General features: G+C 38.9%; 1 protein-coding gene across 1 annotated transcript in view; it reads left to right on the forward strand.

Annotated features, from left to right (window-relative positions):
* Positions 1–1814: 1814 nt before the first annotated feature.
* Positions 1815–25508, forward strand: part of fut8b (fucosyltransferase 8b (alpha (1,6) fucosyltransferase)) — a 118861-nt gene continuing 95167 nt past the window's right edge. The window contains exon 1 of the mRNA XM_058379441.1: positions 1815–1937. The gene's annotated coding sequence lies outside the window, so the exon portion shown is untranslated. The remainder of the gene's footprint in view (positions 1938–25508) is intronic.

Consider the following 25508-nt stretch of genomic DNA (forward strand, 5'->3'; position numbering starts at 1 on the left):
GACCTATATAAACCAGTGTAAAGCATCTCACATGATCACAAAAAAGAAAAATGTGTATTTTTCGGTTCTCTGTTTGTGCTCTAAAATGTAATTGCTGCTCCTGTTTTTTTTGTTTTCTTCTTTTGCATATTGAAAAATAAATGTGTTCAAACTAGATTATGCTGTGGGTTACTTCAATTCATGTTTTTAATCTGTAAATCTGAGGCATGCAGTGTGAAATCAGTGCAACAAACAGTGTGGCTCTTCCTATCCCCAGGTAGAGCTAGGTCTATTTGATAACAGGCTTAGTGTTCTTGTGGTATTGATTATTTCTGAATAAGCTGAGGGTTGGTTGATATTTTGCTTAGTGGTTTGGGGATTTTGGTTGCATTTCATACTGTTTAATGTAATAAATGTAAAAAAAAAAAAAAAAACTGACAAGATGTACACTAAAACCAGTCTAGTTTAAGACTTCACTGAATTAATTAACAATTTATGAAATGACAGGACTGACTCTTGCTATTGGATTGCTTTAGTGACAAAGAATTGCCCTGTCAATTGATCAATCAATCAATCAATCAATCAATCAATCAATCAATCAATCAATCAATCAATCTGATGGGAAAGTCATTAGATCCTGGACTCTTTACATTATTCATTGGACTGTTTTGGACTGTTTACATGATTAATTTAGATTTTTATGCGGTTTTATACATAAACTAGGAGATAATTTCTTTTACTATTATTAATTAATTTATATATGCTATTTTATTTGTTGACATATGCTAATGTATTATTTATTTATTAATTTATTTATTGTTTTCTATCAGCTCACGAGCACCGTGTTGAACACAGCTCTTTCTCCTACTTAGAACCTAATAATAGTAGGATTTTAATAGAAGATGATTCAGTGATCATTTTGTAGATCCCCGGTGTGGAGGAAGAGTTGGGAGGATTTTAGTCGAGCTCTCCGGGATCGTGTTTATTCGGTCAACAAAAACAGCTTTCGCTCCGTCAGGTTCAAGTTCACACTCTGCGTCGTGTGTGTGCGCGTGCGTGCGTGTCTCGCGAGCGCCGCCAGCAATATCCATCAATCACACACTCTCTCTCTCTCTCTCTCTCTCTCTCTCTCTAAAACTAGTTACAGGAATCATCAAAAGCACAAAGAAACAAAAATAATTAGACAGGCGCTAATAAGACACAGGTGAGAATCAGCACGCGTTACCTGCCGGTTAGACCCGCCCCTTCTCCGCCCACAACTGACGCCCCCTCTGCCTCACGATTTTCCCTACATTTTATTACTGCTTTTAAAATATTACTAAGTTGTTTTTTTTTTAACAATTTGTCGCAACTAATGATGCACTATTCCTTTTCACCTAACAAATCTGTAATTTTGAATAACGAGTACTGCATAGTAAATAAATGCAGTCTAAATAGTCTTATTTGACCTTAATTAAACAAATAACTGGACCTTAATTCATCCTTAATGTGTGCTCCTTAAAACGTGTTACTGATTTTAACTTTTATCAGATTAATAATATTCCTGTTTCATTTAGTTTTAGTTTCCTGGTCTCAAATATTTTGCCGCTATTATGCTGCTACTACTACTACTAATAATAATAACATCATCATCATCATCACAAATAAAAAAAATAAAATATGAAAAACGGATAAGAAACGTGAACCCGAGCTAGGGTGAAAATGTCTTGAAGGCTATACAATGCGCGCGCACTACCGGCAGCGCGCACTTGAGCGGAGCGGTGGATGGAAAGCACGCGCAGCGCGTCCCCGTTCCTCCACCTCCTCCTCCTCCTCCTCCTTCTTCTATTCCTCCTCCGAGCTGCTGCTGGTGCTGATGCTGTTTGGTCACGTTTGCGCGGCGGCAGATGCACGAGCTGCTTTGCCGTTTGTCTTCACACGTCCGCGTGCCGGAGTGTCTTCAGATACATGCGCGAAGGGTGAGTAAGATTCGTTAATAATGCGCTTGTCTGTGTGTGTGTGTGTGTGTGTGTGATTGTTCTGGGAGGGAATATGTACTGGGTGATCTCCAGTCTCCATCTCATAACGGCCTGTCGGTACCGGGATGGTGAAATAGCGCGCGCGGGGTGAGTTATTCACGTTAAACAGGATGTTTACAGAGCGGTGTTTGGAGAAATGCGAGACTGGGATGCACTCCCCTTTTACAGACGATAGCTTAGATCAAATCATGGTCAGAGAGCATAGATGAATCATGCAGGCTTGAATTAAGACACGCCGTATTTAATTAGGATCTGATCGGCAATATTCACTGTCTGTAAACAACACGATAGAAACGTGCCTGGGCTAGGGCTCAAAAACAAACTCAGTGTTTCTGTCTGTACTTCCTGCTGGACCCCAGTGAGCACTCAGGCTGTTAATTCAAGTGTTGGCTTTAAGTGGTAGCTAATTCAACACTAGAGGTTGTGCTGTGCATTGATTTTGCTCCACAGTGGCAGGAACTGACCAGATGGTTGCGTCATAGGCACTTGCTGATACATACTGTGTGCATACTGTGGGATTTAATGCTCTCATTATTGCTGGTTCTTGCATGGATACAGTAAATAAAAATACCCAACACTGTTTACTGTCTGGTGTCACTGCAGGTTACATTTTAGACATTGGCATTAGTTTATTTTTTCTTATTTTATTTTATTTTTTAACTGGTTAGATGTTCCTTAGTTTCTTAGCTTCACTAGCCCCAAGACCCAAGCATACATCTACAATGTGCTGACTCTAAGTTTTATGGATTGTTATAATTTCTGATTCAGGAGTCCTTAGAGATGTTGAGTAAAAGTGATGTATATCTCAAAGATATTAAACTGTGTCAGCTAGTCGAATATATATATATATATATATATATATATATATATATATATATATATATATATGTAAGATTTGACTTAGGTTAATGTTAACTGCCTCATCCCCTAGATGTTTGCAGAATTGCTGATTTTAATAGATGTTTAGAGAATTGCTGATTTAGGATATGTGATTTTGTGAAATTGTTAAATGGTTAAAGAAGCTTGAAATCTGCTAAATACTAGTCTAGTCTAGACCTAGACTAGGTCTAGTATTTAGTATTTATAAATATTTAGATTTAGTAGATGATTACAGAATGACTGGTTTTGGAAAATGGCTATATAAGGAGGGCTGACAGTAGATTTTTACAGGTTGGCTCCAAGAGGTATACATATGGTGGATAATGAAGATGTGAGTTTGGTGGCCACTCGATTGTGATTGTTAGATGGTTAAAGGATGGCTGGATTTGATGGAAGTTTATTTGCTGAATTTTGTAGACAGTTACAGTAAAAGTGAATGAAGTGGATAGTTAGAAGAGGACAGAACTGAGAAGAGTGTAAATAAAGCAATGCTTCAAACACAGTGAGTCAATTAGATGACCTCTAACATCCATGGATGGGAACATTCCTTTTTATGTGGTGGAAAATAACTTTCTTTCCAAGGCTCAGTATGAGCAAATCAGTGGAGTTATTCACTTCCACACACATTTTTTTGCAGCATCTCAAATGTCTGCTTAGTGTTATTTCAAATATCTTTGGCATTTAAAAACACATTTCAAATGCTAGAAAGCATAGACTTCATTTTACTAAGGCTTTTATAATTGGATATCATAATTTTGATGATTTTTAGGACACTGCTGTTAACTGCGTTTATTGGCTAATCAAAACTTTGAGAGGTGTCAGGTGTGTTAGAGGCACTCTATTATAATCTCATTAAACGTCATTAAAAAGCACAGTTTTAGATATACACCATATGGCTGAAAGTATGTGGAAACCTGACAATCACACCCATATGTGCGTTTTGAACTTCTCATTTCCAGAGTTTGCTATTACAATAACCTCCACTCATCTGAAAAGGACTGTAAATGTGGAGATTCAGATGAGAGCATTACTGAGGTCAGGTACTGGTGTCAGGTGTTCCGTGGCGTTGAGGTCAGGGCTCTGTGAAGGACACTCGAGTTCACACTAACCTTGGCAAATCTTGTCGACAGATCATGCATTGTGCAGAGGGGCATTGTCATACTGAAATATTGGGGCCTCTTAGTTCCAGTGAAGACAAAGACAATTGTGTCCAGATTTGTGGCAACGATTTGGAAAAAATCTGTATATGTGTGTGAGGGTCAGGTGTATACAAGCCATGGAAGATATATAGTGTATAGTGTAGATATTACAGTAGTAGTTTCAATATGTCAAAGAAGTGTGTATATCAGAATAAGTGAGTAAATATAGATGTGCTGGTGCAGTATATTAAATGGGTTACCCTTGTGCAAAAATACAAATGAGTGAAAGCATCATGTAATATATTAAAGAGCACTAATATCAGCAAGAGTACAAACAATAGAGGCAATACAATATACTGTGTTATTGTCAATATGTGCAAAAGTAAGATAAAAATGTTGCCTATGGCAGTAGTGCACTAGACCAGGAACTCATAGCACTACAACAGCCTCCCCAGTCAAGGGATATAAATCTACCAGATCACGTTTGGGATGTGGTACAATCGAAGACTTGAAGCAGGAATGTGCAGCTGACATATCTGCAGCAATTATGTGATGCAATCATGTCAACATCTCCCAGAGCCCTGAAGGAATGCCATGAAGAATTGAGGCTGTTCTTGAATTAAGCAAGCAAGTGATGGATGTCCTACCCAGTATTAGTGTAGTATAGTGTCCCTAATAAAGTGTCTGGTGAGTGTATGTCAACAAGGCTGCCATAACAAACCCTCTTAGCAGAACTGCAGATGTACCTGATATGGTGTTAGATACTGTATGGTTTCCAAACCCAGATAAAGCTGAATATAGGGTGGAAAGTACAGGTAGGGTCACACTGTATGTTCAGTACAGTCATACACTGTCGCAAAAACATTAAATATTCTATCTGGCAGTTATTGTCAGAATATTAATCTGCTCCAGTAATGATCAGGATACCTATATCCTGTAATATATAATAATTAGCAAAAACAAAAACTGCGACATTTGCTTTTCCAGTGCCAAATGCAATATTTTATAATTATCAACTTTATTCATAATTATCAGCAATCTTTTGTCTGCCATTTTCTTGCAGCTGGTATGAGCCGGTTAACTAAACATCTGATCAGTCAAAGATACAATATCTGTAGTGAACCTTCCAGTGCATTATAATAATGATAAATATTTTTACTGTATCTGCTTCCACCTCTCTCTCTCTCTCTCTCTCTCTCTCTCTCTCTCTGTCTCTCTGTCTCTCTAATTTTATAACTAAAAACCGAAGGAAACCATGTGGGTAGGTCAGGGAGAAGAGGAACTGGAGAACTGAGAGCTGATTGAAGTATTCTCGCCTGTATTGTTTTAGTTTACATACATTTTCTTTTCCTTGTGACTTTCCTGGGCTTTCATATTTATTTAAAGCTAACACATCGTAGGAGTGTGTATGACAGTTGCTAACACTGTCAAAATGTTGGCTGCCCACACTGCTAATGTCAGACTACAGTTTTGTTTTCTTAAATTAAATGGCTTTGATAATATAAACCAGTGGCACTGCTCTGTTTTATCGTGTGGATGAATGTAGGTGGGTTTTTGAGACATAGCTGGCACAGTTATTACTTATTGTCATCTCTGGGGACTTTCATTAGAACCAGGGCGCAAGAAATGCGACTACAGCTTTAGGGTTTTCTCTTAACATCAGGTTTCTTACCTTATATATATATATATATATATATATATATATATATATATATATATATATATATATATATATATGACTTTATTTATGTTATTACTGTGTCTATGCTATGCATTAGCGATGAGAAATCCAGCATTTCCAGCTAAATCCAGCGTCTTCACCATAACAAAACACACACCTTGTGTGACACGTCCACCAGACAAGTACCTGTGTAAGTTGTTACTATAGCAACCATAGCGCATTAAAACGAGCACATTTATTTAAACAGGACTATTGTCAGAGCTGCTGTTATAGAAAATTAATCGATGCCGCCTGACCAGTCAGAGTTGATGATTCATTGGCGCCGTGGTATAAATTAACTTCATGCTCCGTGGCTCAGAATAAAACAGGAATAAACGAGTGGTAAGAGAAGTTCCCAAAACCAGAAGTGTAACTTGCAAAACCGCGCATAGTATTATGAGACTTCCACATTTGTACCGGTCTGCTGGTTCACTGAAACACTCATCGTGTCAGACGGTGCAAAACTCACAGCAGTTGTTTCACTGTAGACTTTTTAAACCAAATGAAAGAATGCATAGAAAGGAAGTGGCAGTGGATAAACTGCACAGTTTGGAGCAGCTTTTGCAGTCAATGAGCTTAGAGTTGGAGAAACAGTAAAGAGAGGCGTGTTATCCACAGTAGGCTGGCTGCATTGTGTTTGTTTGAGCTCGAAATCACTTCATGCTGCTTGGCATAGCTTCGAGGCGGCCATTAGTGCTACTCCGGAAAAGTATGCTGAAAGATTTTAGCCTTCGTAGAGCATTTGAGGGTCCAAAAGAGTAGAAGGACTGTCATCTCTCTCTTACACACACACACACACACATTCTTACTTGGTTATACATAATGATCATGTGGGTGTTTATGGGCCAACACGTGTATTTTGAGGCTATTTATGTGTCTTTATGCGTATGTACGAGAGAACACGAAAGTGTGTGTGTATTTGTGTGTGGGTGTGTGGTCAAACAAGATGTCTCAGAAATCACTGATGCCATATGCTGTCTTTTGATGTCCCATGTTTGTTCTTGTGTGTGTGTGTATACACGATGTAATTAAGTTAAAGGTTTCTCCTGCGTTCCTGGGTCAGTCATGAAATTTCATGCAGAGATTTATTTAGGAGAATAACTATATTTCCAGGGTTCTATAACCCCAGGATTTTATGTTCTCACTGTTCTCAGGGTTCTCAGAGAGCTTTGTTCACAGGATTCTAATGGAATTATCTTCCCAGGGTTCAGTAGCCAGGTCAGGGAACTAACTTCCCCGGGATTTGCGCTTTTGAGTCTTCCATGTTTTCTAGAGATTTCTAAGGCTCCTATATGCACAAGGTTCTATGTTTTCAGTGTTGTATGTTGTAAGAATACAACATTTTCAGGGTTCTGTATTTCTAATGCTTGATATTCTCAGGGCAAGAATTTCTCAGGATCGTACATGCTCAGAGTGCCGTGTTCCCTGGGGTTATCAGATTAAAAATAAAGATCAAATTGAACAGAAATATTATTTCCTGAAGGTTAAATGACATGGCACAGGGAAAACATGCATTTGCATCTGGTAGGTGTTGGACTTATTTTATCTTGGACATGATCAGTGAGCTGTGAATTTGTGTACCTCAGTCTTGTGAGCAAATAAAAAAAATAAAAAAACCCGGCAGGTTATGGTTCCTTTGGTTGATAAGAAAAATGGAGACCCAATGGAACAATCACGTCAAAGAACTGCCTTGCTTTTTCATTATTATATTTTTTTTATAATTTATGTTGCTTGAGGTATAAATGGGGCAAAAACAACATTACTCCTAATTTCTCTCCCATCAGTACTAATATACTGCTGTTACTTGTATCACCTATCAGTCTTGCTGGATCTGTGTAATTGAATGGAAAAAAAAGAAAAAATAACAACAACAACAAAAAAGATAATTATTAAAATAAGCATTTTTCATATATAAAAAGAGACCGGTCATTTATTTTAAATGCACGGGAATGTGTTAAATATTTTTCTTTCAGCAAAGCAAACCTCGACTCAGATTCAGCAGGTTCTCCAGCAAAACGCTGTACTAAAAGTTTCATTCAAACATATGATTAACTGCTTTTCCTGTGTACTGACTCATTAAGCTGGTGACACGGAATTCGCTTCTCTGCGAAATTGCCATCCCACATCAACAGTTTAATTTATATGTAGCCTAGTTTTGAATGGGCTTGATAAACCAGTTCAGTTCAAAACAGATATTAAACATGTAAAACACTTTAACTTCATGAACTGAGGTTGCCACATAGTACATACACACTGTGTGCCATGAGTGTTTTCATTTATAACAGTGCAGTTTGCTATAAATAAATAAATTTTTCCTTAATGCTCAAAATAAACGTTTTCCTCTCGTCCTGAATGGTCACAAGATAGCAGTGTTTCAAACATATGTGAATATATGAAGTCTGTATGTCTTCACGTACACACTGATCAGGCATAACATTATGAGCACTGAGAGGTGAAGTGAATAACACTGATGATCTCCTCATCATGGCACCTGTTAGTGGGTGGGATAAATTAGGCAGCAAGTGAACATTTTGTCCTCAAAGTTCCTCAAAACAGCAGGAAAAATGGGCAAGCATAAGGATTTCAGTGAGTTTGACAAGGGCCAAATTGTGATGGCTAGACGACTGGATCAGAGCATCTCCAAAATTGCAGCTATTGTGGGGTGTTCCCGGTCTGCAGTGGTCAGTATCTATCAAAAGTGCTCCAAGGAAGGAACAGTGCATCACACTGAGAATTAGGTGTTGGTCAGAAACTTCAAGGGCATCAAGATTAGTGATCTGATCACAATAGAATTATTATAGAATGACTTGCTTAAATACTGATGCATTATTGAAGCTGGTGAATTACATGTGAAATTAAAAGTAATGTATTTCCATAAAATGATGGAGGAGTGCACCGAGACATCATGTGACTGAAACATCCAGTCACTGGAAAATTGGCTTGTAGATTTATACTAGGTTAACAATAGCTGTAGCTGCACATTAAATTGGTGGCTTTCATTTCATGTTCAGCTTTTATACTCTTATGTTTAAAACCTTAGTCAAAAGAAACTACAGCGACGTCCAGATCCCTACAGATAAACCAATAGAACAGACTGAAAAAAAATAATAGATAAGCATCAGAAAACAGCATGCACTGGGCTCATAGATGGGTGAATCCCGAGTGACGATAACAATCAAAGGAAGCCATATAAAAAGCTAGAAAAGCACCAGGGACTACAAAGAGGAACTAGAGAGAATATAGTAGTTTAAAGCACAGGTTTGTTACTCCCAAGCTGAAAGAGGGGCTTCAATAGATTCCAGGAAAGGAAACATCCCAGAAGTCCTCTGGTAGGAGAGATGATAGTAAGAGAAGATACCACCTGGGAGGAGGCGTGTATATATAGTGCACATCTCTATGTAGACCACTTAAACACCATCACAAACATCACTTACAAAGTGTCCCAGATTACGCTATGTAGGCCACGTCATCACATTACTGTTTCCCTAAATTACAAAAGATATGCACAAATCTAGGCTGTATAAACACCACATGCACTTTATCATCTATATACCATTGTCATCATCTATACACCATTTACTGTACTGTATGCCTTAAAGGGGACATGGTGGCTTAGCACGTTTGCCTCACACCTCCAGGGATGGGAATTCAGGTTCCTGCCTCCATCCTGTGTGTAGAGTTTGCATGTTCTGCTTGTGCTTTGGGGGTATTATATCTCACTTACACCAGAGATATTTGTGGTTGGCTGATTAGCATCAATAAATTGTTTGTAGTATATGAATGAGTGTGCGTGTGTGATTGTTAAGTGATTGATGTGATTGATGAGTGTCCCTTAATATCCCTGTGATGGATAAGTGATGGACTGTCCCCTGCCTTGTACACAGCATCCCCTGGGATAGGCTACAGGCTTCCTGTGACCCTGAGCAGGATAAGCAGATCAGAAAATGGATGGATGGATGGATGCCTTCATAAATCATTCTTCTGTGGATGTGTCTGAAAGCACATACTATATTCACTATAATGGCATTATGAATCCATACATTACCCTATTTATTATGTAGCTCACATAAACATCACCATTGTGTCATTGTCATCATCATCATTCTCATTTCACTTTCGAATGGATTTTCCTATTAAACAAATACATAGAATACAAACCATCTAATTTGAATATGTCCTAAACCGCACACAATATAGTAATGTGCATTGTGTATTTGTCCTACATTCTGGATTCAGTATATAAACCACATGAACACATTACACCACTGGCACAGCCTTATCACTGCAACGGCTACGTAACATTATCCCAAATAGGTCTCGTTCCAAACCACATCCAGAAATTCATCATATAGGGGGACACTCCATCGTTTACGCGATCGTTAACTTGATATGATACGATGTTCTTCGTCACTAAAGGACAACATTTTTCCAGCTGCTTTTTGTTCTTAGTTTGTTAGTTTAATACTGTTTAATATTGTGTACAGTAGGGGCAAAAGCTCTCACCCGCAGCCCTCGACTGCTCAGCTCTGCACTTAGAATGGATTCTACCTCACTTGTAAATCAGATTCGATAAAATCATCTGCCAAATGAAGTACTGTAAATGCGAGTATTTGTCACAAACAGCTTCAGATGTGATCATATACATCATAAAAACACATAACCTCAGGGAATCATCTTCCAGTCATGGCAATATGGAGGGTTATTTTGAGCTGTACAGTAAATGCAGCAGTTTAGGCAATAAAACACTGCAACCCAGAAAGCACACTGTATTATGCTTATGGTGTAGTAAAAAAAGGAAACATTTTATACATTGATACCCTAAAGATTTGTAATTCGCAGCTCAGCTCATGCTCAAGTCTCATCCTGGATAATCTCACCGGGATACTGTACTGAAGAACTGCTGCTGCAATCATAAAGACCTCCTCCTAGGATTCTTCTATCACAATATTCTCAACCTGATCAGATTTTTAAACAAAGTTAACATTGTCTTTATTCTAATATTAAAGACGAAGGAAGAAGATGATGGGTTCCTTTTAGAGACTGGAACCGTTCAAGGGTTCTTCTTCACATCAGAGATTTTCCTGTTGCCTCAGGCATGCTCAGTAAGGATTCAAATCTCCATATGGATTATAGTAGAGCTACATCCAGACAGATCTACATCTGGATTTCAGTAGAGCTTCATCCAGGCAAGTCTACATCTGGATTTCAGTAAAGCTTCATCCAGACAGATCTAGATCTGGATTTCAGTAGAGCTTCATCCAGACAAATCTACATCTGGATGTCTGTAGAGCTTTCTCCAGGCATAAATCTACATCTGGATGTCTGTAGAGCTTCATCCAGGCAAGTCTACATCTGGATTTCAGTAGAGCTTCATCCAGACAAAAACCTACATCTGGATTTCAGTAAAGCTTCATCCAGACAGATCTACATCTGGATTTCAGTAAAGCTTCATTCAGACAAATCTACATCTGGATTTCAGTAAAGCTTCATCCAAGCATAAGTCTACATCTGGATTTCAGTAAAGCTTCATCCAGACAGATCTACATCTGGATTTCAGTAAAGCTTCATTCAGACAAATCTACATCTGGATTTCAGTAAAGCTTCATCCAAGCATAAGTCTACATCTGGATTTCAGTAAAGCTACATCCAGGCAAGTCTACATCTGGATTTCAGTAGAGTTTCATCCAGACAAAAATCTACATCTGAATTTTTGACAAAGTCTATAGTTATCTTAACTGAATATACTGTACATGCTTGTGATGCGTCTCTTAGCAAAGTGATTTTTGATTTTGCTCTTGAAATTCATATCAGCACATTTTCTTATTATTAGTAAATACATCCATACACTAAAGGACAAAATCTGTAACAGTTAGATATAACTTCTAAAGAATACTTTCACGGAGCCACTGCAGTATATCTGGGCAGATATTATGGGGAAAATAATCCTACTCAGTAGTCAACATAGGGACAGATGTTTTCTGAAGTTGCTCAATTCAGACATCCAAGATGTCTCCTTGGAGTAGTCAATCCCGTAATTCTGTTCACTGAGCAAGAGATCCACGGAGGACGGATCTGTCACTCTGAATGCTAACTGTGCAACACGCTAAGTGTTTATAAAAAGCTATATTGTGATCATATCTACACGGTTAGTCGACTAGGCAGACAGCTAACTACCACACGCACACACCAGAATGCCTTACAGCATTTTTAGCAGTGCTTAAAATATCAAAGAGGAGCTGAAATCGAGTTGTTGCTTGGGGAAACCGGTTATGTCAGCAGCGTTTGATGTTTTATTTATAACAGAATGTAAGTAGCAGATTAGCATTAAAATGTCTTGGTAACTGCAGACTATAACGACAAACTCTGAAGATTAAAAGAAAACTGCACACAAAAATTTGTCGATAATGAAATATTTGTGATGTTGCTTAGCAATTTGTTGGCCGCACTGAGAAAAATGAGAAAATCTTAGCGAGTAAACACATGTTGAATATAGTTAAATATGTGCGGCATTTCAGTTTAGATTACAATAAAACTTAGTATAAACCAAATACGATGTATTCTAGAATTTATTTATTTTTTGTAGATTATTATAATTATTATTATTACTATTATTTATTTATTTATTTATTTATTTTACAAATTTCATACTCAAAACTGTCTTGGCAAAAGATAATTGTAGGTATTTATTTCTAGAAATGATATGCTTACAGAATATAATTTTTAAACTTGAATATAGTAAGAATGACTGGAAAAATAAGCTTATAATGATATTAACCTTATAATTATTTTATTGTATTTTATTTTATAATAGGAAACACTTGATACATTTGATTTTAGACACAATATATTCACTTTTGCTGCTGTATGTTTGTTATTATTATTATTATTATTATTATTTCTTTAAGAAGTTAGTGGCTGTCTGCCAAGCTGAAGTAGTACAGTTAAAATAGCTTTTTTTTTTTTAATTCACAATTTTAAGCCTAAGGGATAGCAGCCAGGTTTTACTGTAAGCTCCTAAAATAACAAACTCTCCATATTGCAGCAGTGTTTAATGTCATTTTAATAAGAACTCTGAATTGACATTTTAGCAAGTAAAAAATATCTTAAATTTGATGTTGACATAGGATGATATTAGCTTGAAATTTGCAGCTTAGGAACCTGATGTGTTTGAGCAGAGTGAACAGCCTGACAGATGAACAGACCGAAGAGATACTGCATCACTGTCTTTAGGTAGATTCCCCCTAAAATTCTGGTTAAAAATGGTTAAAAAAATGAAAGGAAAAGAAAGTACACCCCTCCTTCATTTCTATAATTTTAGTAATAATATATGAAAAAAAATATTTATAAACAAAAAAATCTGTCATGGACAGCTTTGATGATTCCCTGCCAGGGTTTGTTTATGTTCAGTCCTGTCCCATGTGCTTTTGTTTATGTTCTGTGTTCTCCCATGTGTTTGCCCCGCCATTCCCACTCCTGTTCCTTATGTGTCTCTAATTATCTCCCCCACATATACCTGCTGTTTTGTGACTGTTGATTTTGAGTCCTTGTCTCATGTTACCTGGATTTGTCTCCCGATTTCTGCTGCTTGTTTTCTGTTTTGTGTTTGTTATTTTGTATTTTAGTCGCCTAGTTTTCCCTAGTGTTTACGTGAGTCTGCAATTTTGTTATTTATATCCCCAGTTTATCATTTTATCTCTTCATTTTGGCCTGAATTTTGTACCCATGGAGGAACCCAGCTCCTGACATAATGGAACAAAGTATGTACTTTCTTTTTCCAATGACTGTAACTGTGGAATTCAGCGTCTGTGATTTTTTTCATGAACCCTACATGAGTCTAATGGTCAATTTCATTCATTTATTTAGCTTCAGTACCTTCTTTATCCTGGTGAGGTCATGGTTGATACGGATCCTATCGCGAAAACAATAGAAGGGAGGCAGGAATCTGATCTGAATGGGATGCTAGTCCATTACAGCGCACCATATACACAAGCGCACATTCACACACTCATTCACACTTATAGGCTGTATAGTCAATCCATTTCCCAGCACGTTTTTGGACATTAGATGGAAACCCTAGAACACGGAGGAAAGTCTCACAGACATGAGGAAAATATGCCGAGAAGCTCCACACAGACAGTAACCTGAGCTGAGGATCAAACCCCAGAGCTGTGAGAAACAAAGCTACTTGTTGCACAATGTGGTAATGAGGATATCAAGAAGATGCCCACTTCCACTCTTTCCTCAAGCCTTGAGTCATATCTATCATTATTGTTGTGATGGTTGTTGTATTTAATGTCTCTGATTCACCCACTCACTGTGTTTGCCAAGTGTTTTCCTAGTGTCACAGACCATTAAGTCTTGGAGGCCACTGACTAAGCGATTGGCAGATACGCATTTCTAACTCAATGCTGTTAATGACACAGTCCATTTCTGGCCTTGTGATCAAAAATAAATCAATAAAATAAATTCATAAATAAAGTAAACAAATGCATTTCTTTTCTAGTATGGCATGCTGCCAAATTTCAACCCAGGTATATCTTGAATACAGATAAAAATTCTTCTTCTTCCACATAGAGTCCCTCATTTGTAGAGTAACTCTTAAAAGAATTAACTGCGTTCCACACATAATGATTAACCATGAAATGTCACCTAAATGAACATTTTGAAGAAATTTCCATTGTAAAGTATTTTTTAAAAACGAGTTTGGTTTCAACTCGCTGAGTCAGAAAGCTTTACCTGGCCCATTAGTTCGAGTGTCATGCTGCTCTCAGTAATTTCAACTCAAGTGGATGGAGAGATAATAAGATTGGAAAAAAGTGTGTCTTAAATTCAATATTTGAAAGCTGTATTCTCATTAGACTTCTTGCTAGTTGAGAACATTTGGCTCGGGTTAATGTACACTCGGGTACTGTATGTGAAAAGAGAGGTCAGAGGATGAACGGCCAGATTGGGTCAAGCTGACTGGAATGCTGTAACTCTTTACAACCGAAATAAGCAGAAAATCATCTCAGAACACACGACACCTTGAGGTGGACGGGCTACAACAGCAGAAGACCTTCACTTCTTTCAGTCACAGACAGGAAGCTGATGCTGCAGTGGGTACAGACAACTGAACATTTGATGATAGTGATAGAATCTCGATTTCTGATGGTAGGGTCAGAATTTGGTGTCCACACCATGAATCCATGGAACCAAGCTACCTTGTGTTAACAGGCCAGCATGGTGGGGGTGCTGTAATGGTGTGGGGCACACATTGGGCCTGTTAATAATAATGCCGCATCCTTTTCTTTAGAGATTCCTTTACTCCTGATTACTCCTGAAAGTTGCAAATGTAAAGATTAAATCTCTGATGATATTCTCAAGAGCATGTAGGAAAAACTCCTTCAGCAGTAATGCAATGAACCAGCCGTTAGGAAAGATTCAGTGATTTATCTCTGTAAATGTAAATGTAGAAATGCAATTATTCAGAATAATAACATTTCTGTCAACATTTCAGCGCTGGTTATGACAAATATGAGAAAATTGGCTTTAGTATGAGTTGCATTCGTGGTTATTAATTATGAAGTGCAATTACGATTTATGATAATAAATGATCATATCCGATTAAATGAAGTTAGTTCTCCCTATGGGGCATTTATTTGACCAGATTTGTTATTTACTATTTACATTTATGTATATTGTGTGTGGTGAAATGACACACTCTGACTTTAAATATACATTTTCATTTTTTTGTATGTGGAACATGAATATACTTATCTGATTTTATCTTATTCTATTCCTTCCGAGTCTGACGTTGTATGATTTTAGAGCCCGCTCTGCCGAAACCTTGGCTCATCTTAACTGATGAATGGATAGTATTCATTGTGATGCTCTACATTCAATGCTGATCTTTAGAGCTATCGGTGTAGAGAATAGTACTAGCTACTTTAAATATGAGTTTATGGGTCTTTTGGAAGCGCTAGTGGGTTGTTTGCCAGTGCATGGCTTTCAAAATAACACACACACAAACAGGCACACACACTCTTATGTTTATGGAGCATTTGGGCAGCATCCATGGATTGCATTATTAGTGACTATTGCTTCATGAATAGCAGTATGCAGAATGAGTGAGTGAATGAGGCTAGGCTAGACAGTTTGAAGTGGCTCAGGAAGTGTGTGTGTATGCGTGTGTGTGTGTGTGTGTAAGTATGCGCACACTTGATTGCTGAGAATGACTGACAGCTGATATAATTAGCTTGGAGTGAGAACACCTGCGATCCACAAGATTGCAGTCGTTTGGTAAAAGTCAACAGGGCATCATCATCTTTGTAATCGGGCCAAAGACTCTCAGCAGCTGTAAAAAGATGCTGCACTTTTGGCTATGATGTAAGAATCGTAAAGTAATACTCCTTAACGCACTCAGCACTCCTCCTTGGAGTGCACGGGTATCTATCAGAGCTTTTAAACAGCATAGGTTGTCTCAAGTACTGCAAAAAGAAAAAGCGCTTTAAAAATTGTTGACGCGTCCCAATTACTATTTGCCGAAGTCTTCTCTGGTTAAAATAACACAGCTGAGCGTCTTCTCGTAATGTCTGACATGGTTGGATTCACTCCTAGTAGAATCATGCAGAATCTTTCAAGCTTATTTTTATTCTTATGTTTGTGAACATGAACTATGGTTGAATACAGACTGCAGGTTTTACGGATAGCAGAGAAATCCAAGCCAAATAAGGCTGAGCTTAGTCACATAAGGGTTAGTTATGGCAACAGAAAGCGTATTATGGGCCAGAAGTGGCCCGATGGTAAACAGCCGGTCTTTAACTTTTTTTTTTAATGGCATTTCAAATCTGGGCCAATAACATCCCGAATGCAAGCAATGTTTGTGTGGCATTTCAATTTTGGGCTGAAAATGTCCCAGCTGTATACTCTACTCTGAAATACGGTCTCATCACTGCAATGTTTTTGCAGCCAGAATGGGATATAGATGGGGCCAGATGAACGGGTAAGTGTGGGTCATTATTGGACCATCACTCATTTGCTATCAGGGGTTCAAATCCAGAGACTGAGCTTGTGTTTCCTTAGTGATTTCTGTGTTGGCGTAGGTGCAAGTTTGGAGCCATTATCAGGTTGAAAGATCAGAATGTGAACCTCTTCGCACATCGCAGGTCCTATGATGCTTGGTGAAATTCAGGTGACTGTGAGAACAATTATGATGATTCTATTTATTCATTTGAATTCTCTTGAGGGGCGCCAATAATTGTGAAGTTTACTGGACCATTAAATGAAAGGTCCTCAAATGGATATATGTAAACGTGTGTGTGTGTGTGCTAGATTGTTAGGACCATGTGTCGTCCCTCTGTTTCTCAGCACTCTGAAGGTGAGCACTGTCCTCCCACACTCGTCTCCTCTGAGGGAGGCTTATTATATTCATACTCCTTGCTGTAACACACACAGATTCTCAGCACTACTGACACCACTTATCTGTATGGAAAGCACTGCGGATATACAGAGTTATACATCTGCAGGTGGTGTGTTGCTTATTTGTCTTTAGGTTTACTTATGTATACAGAATGCAGTTTCAGTGTTTATCTGTTGACTTCGTTTTTGTCTTTTTGTCTGTTGGACAGTATAGAGAGCAGTAATAGAGTGCAAGTCATCAGGGCAAAGCAGTGAAATTAAATCCTTCGATGCAAGTGTTTTTTCTTTCTGTTTCCAGGCTCTGGTTCATGTTTCTTTGTGTCTCCTAGCTTCTAGTCTTAAAGCCTTCCGAAACACCTTAATTCCTAATTTCCAACTTCATTTTTTTTATTCATTTCAGGCGTGGTCTCTGTGTCCGTCAGTCTTAGTGAAGGAGGTGTGGCCTCTGTGTACATCTGTCTCAGAGATAGAGGTGTGGTCTCTGTCCCTGTCTGTCCCAGTGAAGGAGGTGTGGCCTCTGTGTCCATCTGTCTCAGTGAAGGAGGTGTGGCCTCTGTGTCCATCTGTCTCAGTGAAGGAGGTGTGGCCTCTGTGTCCATCTGTCTCAGTGAAGGAGGTATGGCCTGTGTATCTGTCAGTCTTAGTGAAGGAGGCGTGGCCTCTGTATCTGTCAGTCTTAGTGAAGGAGGCGTGGCCTCTGTATCTATCTGTCTCAGTGAAGGAGGCGTGGTGTCTGTATCTGTCAGTCTCAGGGAAGGAGGCATGGCCTCTGTATCTGTCTGTCTCAGTGAAGGAGGTGTGGCGTCTGTATCTGTCTGTCTCAGTAAAGAAGGCGTGGCCTCTGTATCTGTCAGTCTCAGGGAAGGAGACATGGCCTCTGTGTCTGTCAGTCTCAGTGAAGGAGACGCGGCCTCTGTATCTGTCTGTCTCAGAGAAGGAGGCATGGCCTCTGTGTACATCTGTCTCAGAGATAGAGGTGTGGTCTCTGTCCCTGTCTGTCCCAGTGAAGGAGGTGTGGCCTCTGTGTCCATCTGTCTCAGTGAAGGAGGTGTGGCCTCTGTGTCCATCTGTCTCAGTGAAGGAGGTGTGGCCTCTATGTGTGGCCTCTGTCTCAGTGAAGGAGGTATGGTCTCTGTATCTGTCAGTCTTAGTGAAGGAGGCATGGCCTCTGTATCTGTCTGTCTCAGTAAAGAAGGCGTGGCCTCTGTATCTGTCAGTCTCAGGGAAGGAGACATGGCCTCTATGTCTGTCAGTCTCAGTGAAGGAGACGTGGCCTCTGTATCTGTCTGTCTCAGAGAAGGAGGCATGGCGTCTGTATATGTCAGTCTCAGTAAAGAAGGCATGGCCTCTGTATCTGTCAGTCTCAGGGAAGGAGGCATGGCCTCTATGTCTGTCAGTCTCAGTGAAGGAGGTGTGGTCTCTGTCTGTCAGTCTCAGTGAAAGAGGCATGGCCTCTGTATCTGTCAGTCTTAGTGAAGAAGGCATGGCCTCTGTATCTATCAGTCTCAGTGAAGGAGGCGTGGCCTCTGTGGGAGGTGTGGTCTCTGTGTGTATCTTTCTCAGTAAATGATGTGTGACCTCTGTGTCTATCTGTCTTGAGGTGTGGCCTCTGTGTCTGTCTATCTCAGTGAAGGAGGCATGACCCCTGTGTCTGTTAGTCTCAGTGAAGGAGGCATGGCCTCTGTCTGTTAGTCTCAGTGAAGGAGGCATGACCCCTGTGTCTGTTAGTCTCAGTGAAGGAGGCATGGCCTCTGTCTGTTAGTCTCAGTGAAGGAGGCATGGCCTCTGTCTGTTAGTCTCAGTGAAGGAGGCATGGCCTCTGTCTGTTAGTCTCAGTGAAGGAGGCATGGCCTCTGTCTGTTAGTCTCAGTGAAGGAGGCATGGCCTTTGTCTGTTAGTCTCAGTGAAGGAGGCATGGCCTCTGTCTGTTAGTCTCAGTGAAGGAGGCGTGGCCTCTGTCTGTAAGTCTCAGTGAAAGAGGCATGACCTCTGTATCTGTCAGTATCAGTGAAGGAGGTATGGCCTCTGTATCTGTCAGTATCAGTGAAGGAGGTGTGGCCTCTGTGTCTGTCAGTATCAGTGAAGGAGGTGAGTCCTTGGTTTACAGTCCCCTTGTTCCTAGCTCCAGCAGGTAGTTGTTTTTTTTTTCAGTCATTCATGCTGTATCAGACATTGTTCATGCTCACTCCTTCACTATTTACCAGATGTCCTAAATAGAGCAATGTGTAGGCCAACAAGAGATAACACGTAGTAATGAGGGAACACCATTGTGAACCATGATTATATAAACAATTTGAATGTTACAGATTATCTAGCAACCTGAATTCATAAGTATTAAATGTGAATACTATTTTAAATATAGTACCAAGCAGCTATTGGCTTTATTGGTTGTTAAAGAATGATTTTCATTCACATCTATATGTGAAGATGGCTGCCCAGGTAATTACCCTGATAAGTACATTTCCAGATAAAGAAATCATTATGCCTGTGGTCCTTAGTGAAGAGGTGCTGGATTCACAATGCTGAATTTACAATGCATTACGAGTAATGATATATAGGACTGTCTAGGGATTATAATTTGTCCTCTGAGAATTCGGACAACACTACGAAATAGCCAATGCTGCTGCTGCAAATGTCGACTGAAGATAAACTGGCATGCCACTGTGTGAAAGAAATGAATATTAGATCAATTAATATAGGAGAGACATTTGCACACCGGAGAACATTAAAGGTCGAAACAGATGCTGACATGATACATGGCTGTTAAGCCTGTGACAAAGTAACCATGGTAATCAAATGAGGGGCGGAGCTAAACACATCATTAACAGTGTCCACATAACAACCCTGATAAACAAAGCAGCTCTCTAAAATAATTAGAAATGATTTTGCCACTGAGACAATAAAACTCAGCAAGTTAGTAATTAAAATGGGTGTGTTATATGAGAATGTAAGCAAAACAGTATTTGTTTATCTTAAAACTGTATGAGATTTCTGTGTGTGTGTGTGGGAGAGAGAAAGAGAGAGAGAGAGAGAGAGAGAGAATAATAATAATGTGCTGTTAAATGAGTATTTGAGCTAATAAGCATTCCTTACATTGCATTCTCTAATCTGTTGCCCTAAAACAGTGTTTCACCTTTTAAACACATCCTAAAATGTGGAAGAGCAAAATTACAGCTTCCAAATAAAGGTATTTTCTTCTCTATGCGCGCACACACACACACACACACACACACACACACACACACACATGGCAGAGTCTGGATATCTTTACCTGACACCTGACAATGAAACACAACTCACATGTGAGTAATAGATATGATAGAGATAGATTTTGTGACAGAGGTGTGGCCTCTGTGTCTGTCAGTCTCTGTGAAGAAGGCGTGGCCTCTGTGTCTGTCAGTTTCTGTGAAGAAGGCGTGGCCTCTGTCTGTCAGTTTCTGTGAAGAAGGCGTGGCCCCTGTGTCTGTCAGTTTCAGTGAAGGAGGCATGACCTCTGTGTCTGTCAGGTTCAGTGAAGGAGGTGTGGCCTCTGTCTCAGTCAGTCCCAGTGAAGGAGGCGTGGCCTCTGTCTCTGTTAGTCCCAGTGAAGGAGGTGTGGCCTCTGTCTCTGTCAGTCCTAGTAAAGGCAGTGCAGCCTCTCTGTCTATCAGTCCCAGTGAAGGAAAGATGGCTGCATTTAAGCATGGCTTATCTACTAAAATCAAACATATTGCACAATAGTCTATCCTATCACATTGAAACCACTTTATATTGCTTGATTGTTGGCTAGTTTTAATGTATTTCACATATTTAATTGCACAGCTTTATGTAAATAATGTAGCTCTCTGGCTATGATCTCTCCCACACACGTAAAAGCTAGACACCAAACTCATACACACGCCCATATACATCTGTTTCATTGTCATCTTCTTACAGTTTGGTTTATTTTAAGTGAGAATCGACCCTCATATAGCTGCGGTTATTCTCGTAGATCAAATCTATGAATAGAACTCTGCTTAGTAATTTACTTATCTGCCAGGCTACGATGACTGTGAGCTTGATACCCAAGACAGGTACTTATATAAAATATTTCGAATGTGCATCGTTATAAAATGTCTGAACTTCCTTGTTATTTATATAGGATATAGTATAAACATAATTTTCTTACTTTCTCCAGACAGTGACTTAGGCTGAGATTATAGAGACTTGAGATTTTACAATTAATAATTTAGTGGATACTTTGATCCAAATCAACAAAACAAATGAAGTAGAAAGATTTAGACTGCATATAAAATATGAAGTATACACAGTGTTCCCCTTGCCACAAATATAATTAGACAGAGACCTAGGTCTAAAAGTTTGCTTCTTGAGTTTTGGATTAAAGTTATGAGGGTAATGTAGCTTTAAGGCATCATGTAAGGCAACCACATAATTAAATCATCAGCCAATTGCATGAAAAATGCATTATTTGGCAACTGTAAGTAATATTATTGTGTCATACAGTGTCAGAAGTCACAAAAGCAAATCTGAGATTCAGACCAATGCTAAAGTATTAGCAATAAGCTGTTCTTATTAGCCTCACGGCTCCAGCGGGAAACCGAAAATATGTCTTGGCTCATCGAGGAATTGTTTACATTTAATTTTTTGCCTTTAACATTTCTTTTAAGGGCATGTTAGCAGCTTTTTTTTGACAGACTCACAGTGTTCTAATCAAGAATTCAGCCTCTATCGCTTTTGTGGCTTTTTATTTTCTTGCTTTTTAAGTCAGAATCCCGATATGTGTGTTAGAGCAGCTGTTTTTCCTCCTTCTGAAATGATTTGCTGTCTGGTTGCTGTGGCTACGAGTCCTTAACTGTCGTTCTATTTTCTTACATACGATTGACATTTAATTCAGCAAGCCTGAGTACGGGGATACAGAGAGATGAAAATAGAGCTCTGCATGAGGGCGTGTGTGTGTGTGGGTGTGTGGGTGTGTGTGGTTTTGCCTAGTTGAGGTATTTGTATTTCTTTGGCTCCAGTATGTCTGTTTAAGAAGTGTGGGCTGATAATCAGTTATACCTGGCACCAAATAATTGAGCATCTTGTTGTTACAGCAATAACATGTTCAACAGTGTGGTGCATTTCTGAGGCACTGTTTGTGTACAGAGTTTGAAAAACAAATGGAGCACAGAACTGACATTAACTTGTGCAAAAGTAACTTATTCATAGCTAACATTTAGTTTGTTTATTTGATTAACTATTGTATTTGACCCCTCAACACCCCCCCCCCACACACACACCTTTTTTTGTAGCTAAGATCAACAAAGCAAAGCCTCACAGGAAGTATTTGAATCTTGCTAGCTTAAGTAGTTTAGCTAGCTAATTATTCTTAGACATACTTGATATGTAAAGCCTCCCTCACCTTATTTGGTTTTCTTCTGTATCTTTAAGGCTAATGTTGCTAACTAACAAAGAACGCTTATCGCTAAGAGCTAATATTCAGCATCCTAACACACACACCTCAGACAGTTTAATCAGTCCCAGACTTACTAATGTTTCGGGCACTGTATGGCACAGTGCTGTATAAAATGAGGATGTGTAAATATATTAGCAGTGACCATCTTCAAGCCAAATTCATTTCTACCGCAGCACATTAAATTGGTGTCATTCTGACATTGTCATTCAATGTCAGATTCGTATAGAAGATATAGAAGCTGCATTCATCTCTGAGGAAAATGATTGTAAAGTTACCTCAGTAACCCTGGCTAGCTCGCTAATATACAGAGTAGATAAAATGTCCTATGTCTGATCAGTAAAAGACACGTTAGTGGGTGAAATATACATATTGGCGGAGATATATAGACTGTGAAGTATAAAAATGCATATTTCACTAATGTAACTAGTTATTATTATCTCTTTATTAGCTGTTTCTTGTCTGTTTCTGTTTCAAAGTTTAGCAAAATGGCTCCTGTTAAGAGAAAAACTGTACTCTCTCTCTCTCTCTCTCTGCATCTCCTGATCTCCTATTTTTTCCTTTTTGTCTTTTTGTTGTTTGTTCTTAGTGAAAAGAGAAGTAGATGAAAATATTTTTACAATTATATGATGGAGTGGTGTCTCATCCACTGGATCCCCCTGTCCAGGATAACTCAAGATGATGAATAAATGGATGAGAAAACATACCAACATCACTATTACTCACTAGCTTTCTGCCTATCTAGAGAATAAATAAATACCTTAGCTTTTCAGCAAGAAAAAATGCTAACCTTTTGCTTATCGAATTAGACTTCCTCTCTATCATTTCACTTTTGTGTCTCTCTTTGTCCGTCTATTGGCTGTGGCTCTTGTTTGTTCTAGTGAACTTGGACGTCTTTCTTGCCTAACGTTGGGGCACGATCTGCTGCTTAATATACACATACATATTTCCCACAAATTCCGACCCAATACCTTTGACACCAAGAAACAACTTGATCAAACTTTATTGTTTGAGGTGAGTGTGTTAGCATGCTGACTAATAGCTATTAACAATAAGCTTTCCTTGTTTGTTGGCAACATTAGCCTCATAGATACAGTAGGAAACCAAAATCTTGGCAGAATACTCCCTGTCACTTTATGTTAGCTTAGCTAAATATACTTAGTCATGGATATATTTTAACAGAAATTAAATGTACTGAATTAAACACATCAACTATCTATCTAGCTAAGACGTGTAAGATAGCAAGATCAAAATACTTCCTGTGAGGTTTTGCTAGATGTGTCCCGTATCTGAGCGGGTGCCTAATATACGGATACAGATTTCCCACAAATTCTGACCCAATCCCTCAGATACCAAAGTGTTGGGGCAGAATTGGTGTTTCCTTCCCCTTGAATCAATAATAATGTTTGATTCATTTTTAACTACATACGCACTGTAGGTATAATGTGGACACTCCCAAATATCTTTTTAAACTCTTAGCCTAAGGACAAAGGAATAAAGAATGCAAATGTATGTATTCTGTAAGAAGCAGCTTCAGTCTTAATGATATACAAGCACATAACCCGAGGAGATTATCTGACATCCATTGCTCAAGCGCTGCAAAACACTTCAAGGAAGAACATTGATTTAGCACTGCAGAATATATTATCTTGCCGGTGAAGATGGAACTTTTTCGGACACCACGGATAGTCGCGCAAATCTAGAAATTTTGGATGACAAACCTTTTTTATGGCTTTTACAACTCCTATTAGTGCACCACCCCTTTTGATTTGTTATTGCATTGCTAGTAGAGATGGTGGGATCTTGCTGCAGTCCATTTGGCAGAAAGCTGCCTAAGTAGAGAGCTCTTTTGTGCAGTGTTTGTGCCCCTGAGGTGAATGTGTTGCTTTCGGTATAATGACAGCTGTCTTCTGCTATAGACAAAAACAAAAGGCAGTCCCATAACAATGACAACTGCAACTTTGCAAGCCTGGTAACTAATTTAGAAAGCACTGTCATGTTTGGGGTCTTTTCTGTGAATTCTGCCGTTAGGATTTTCGTGAAGTGACAATAATTCTGGAATTGACTAAACACATTCAAGACATATATTCAAAATGAAGCCTGTGTTTTTTTTGTTTTTTTTTATAAGTGGCCACTTAGGGCCACTTTGGACCAGCAGGGAGTCCCATAATTGTAAAATAGATACGTAAAAAAGCTCTTCTGTATCAGGCAGCGCTCCCTTTGTGTGGTGAAAAGAATAGAAACTGCCATTTACGTAACTAAATACGGTTACCAACATCAGAACAGCATAAAGAAGTGGTGATCGTGAAGGGTCCATATCTCTCAGGGATGGATAAATGCAGAGAGAAAAGAAAGAAAGGAGAACAAAAACACTGGCAAGAGTTTCATTAATTGGATTTAGTCAGTTAGTGGCTAACTTGAGTTACAGAAGAGAAATTATTTGAATGTTTTCATTCCTCTCAAAGTTTGTTCCTCAGTTCATCTCATAGAGTTTTTTGTAAAAACTGTCACTTTTGCCTTGTTAATTGGGGATAGAGTTATACATTTAATAAAATATATCTAGAATATATAAATAAGGGCCAAATTGTGATGGCTAGACGACTGGATTAGAGCATCTCCAAAACTGCAGCTCTTGTGGGGTGTTCCCAGTCTGCAGTGGTCAGTATCTATCAAAAGTGGTCCAAAGAAGGAACAGTGGTGAACCAGTGACAGGGTCATGGGCGGTCAAGGCTCATTGATGCACGTGGGGAGTGAAGGCTGGCCCGTGTGATCCGATCCAACAGACGAGCTACTGTTGCTCAAATTGCTGAAGAAGTTAATGCTGGTTCTGATAGAAAGGTGTCAGAATACACAGTGCATGATGGGTCAGGGCTATTTTGGCAGCAAAAGGGGGACTGACACAATATTATATATATATATGTATATATATATATGTATATATATAT

Source organism: Hemibagrus wyckioides, linkage group LG25, assembly GCF_019097595.1.
Source record: "Hemibagrus wyckioides isolate EC202008001 linkage group LG25, SWU_Hwy_1.0, whole genome shotgun sequence".
NCBI classification, from domain to species: Eukaryota; Metazoa; Chordata; class Actinopteri; order Siluriformes; family Bagridae; genus Hemibagrus; species Hemibagrus wyckioides.